Consider the following 1958-nt stretch of genomic DNA (forward strand, 5'->3'; position numbering starts at 1 on the left):
TGTCAGTCGCCCGGCCAAGCCCGCCACTGTTTCCAAGGGCACAGCTGTCCAGGGCATCCCTTACTGTTGCCACTGCCCCTGCCAGGGCCAGCCTGCCACAGGGTCCTCCTGCAAAGACTCCGTGTGAGACCAGTGCCCATTGGCCTGACTGAAGGGTTTCCTGTCCCTTTGAGCCACTTCATAGCAATGTGAAACAAGACATTTCACAATTAGGGACTGGCATATTTGACCTTGAGGTTCACACTCCAGGATCCTCACCTGATCTCTGGGTCAGCTAGTCCCTGAGGAGGCTTTCCTGGGCACAGCCTGAGAGAGCAGTCCAGGAGTCCTGGCTAGCAGCCTCCCCTCAAGCCAAGCAGAGGGCAGGGTGGCAGTGCAGGGGTACCACGGTTCTCAAGGAAGCCGAGCTCCAAACAACTGGACACCAACAGTGTGTCCCGACCACAGGCCATTCAGCCTGCGGGGGCAGCAGCGGAAGGCTGGAGCAGGCGAAGCCCCTAGGATCCCTGCAGCTCAACTGGACACCAGAGGGCACCAAGGAACAACAGGTGGAGAGAATTGGTTCTCAGCACATCCCCCTCTGATCAGTGCCTCAGCCACAAAGCCAGCCGAAGCCTGGGGCACTTCAAGTCCTCCAGGGCCCAGCTCTGCCAGCCTGCTCCACCTGAGCTGTGATGGCAGCCAAGCGCCCAGCGGTGCTCCGGCCCTCCTTGACCAAGGCCTGTGCCTTTGACTCAGTCAGTGGACACCAGCACCCCTCAGGGGCTAAGTCCCCCACCACCTGTTTTCCCACAGCTTCAACAGTTGGGCTCATGTTTGTGGGCGGGGGCAGATGCGTCTCTCCCCAAAGGCGGGATACAAAGCCACCAGCCCCCACAGGCTTGAACACTGCCAAGGTCCTTCTGACTCAGCTCCTCAGCCTGCTCCCAACCAGGGTAACCGAGCTGCCCAGCACAGTGACTGTCTCCCCCAGGAGGGCTAAGGGATGGCCCTGGGGACAGCTCAGTTTCCAGCGAGCCCAAGGGCCAGCCCACATGCTGACCAAGCTGCAGGAGGCAGAGCCTTTGCACCCAAAATGCACATCACACACCAACCCGACTTCATGAGACTGCGCCAGCACATCAGGCTCCAGCCAGCAAATGACCTACTCCATGTGGGAGCTAGCCAAGGAGCTTGCTGGGGAAGCCACAGGGACAGACAGGACACCCCCTCAGCCCAGCTGGTGCTCAATGGACCCCTAGCTGGGACAGGCTCCTCCCCTAGTGCCCCACCCCACCATTCCCCTTTCCAGAAGGCATGCTGCCAGCAGGCAAGGGACAGGACTGCCACACAAGATGGGGGGCAGAAATGCATCCGTGCCTCAGCCCCAACACGGTAAAGCACAAAGACCATACTGCCCCTGCCAGCAGCCAGTGCCCTTGCTGGGGACCCTGTGGGTGGCCCCCATGTGGCTGTCTAAGCCAAGAAGGGGGCTTCCAGCAGGGCAAGAAGGGCAAGCCAGTCCTTGATCTCGCCATGACTACCAAACCTGTTAATGTCTGCGTGCACTTCTGCCCGTGTTGTGAGAATAAACACCTAGCTGGTGACCAGAGACTCCATCACTTGTGGGGCTCTGGGGGGCGTCATGTCAACCAGCAGAGGTACAGCATCAGCCCTGGGATGTCCCGTGTATACATCAGCAGTGATGATGGGGGAGGGGGTGTGGCCCTGGGAGTGTCCACCATGTGATCAGCAGATTGGGAGGAGCCAGCCCTGGGTGGGAGGGCAGTTCTGTTTGTGGATCAGCAGAGACCAGGGAAGGGGAGGGGTCAGACCTTGGGGTCCAACGTTGAAAGGCAAGCAGTTGGGGGTGAGGGGAAACTGGTCCTGGGGTGTCCAGCATGTGGGCCAGAGGAGATGAAAGGAGCCTGGCCCTGAAGGATCCTGTGTGTAGATCAGCAGAGAGAGAGAGAGAGAGA

The sequence above is a fragment of the Echinops telfairi genome, unplaced genomic scaffold (genome assembly GCF_000313985.2).
Source record: "Echinops telfairi isolate 266 unplaced genomic scaffold, ASM31398v2 ScPeMD7_70;HRSCAF=299, whole genome shotgun sequence".
NCBI classification, from domain to species: domain Eukaryota; kingdom Metazoa; phylum Chordata; class Mammalia; order Afrosoricida; family Tenrecidae; genus Echinops; species Echinops telfairi.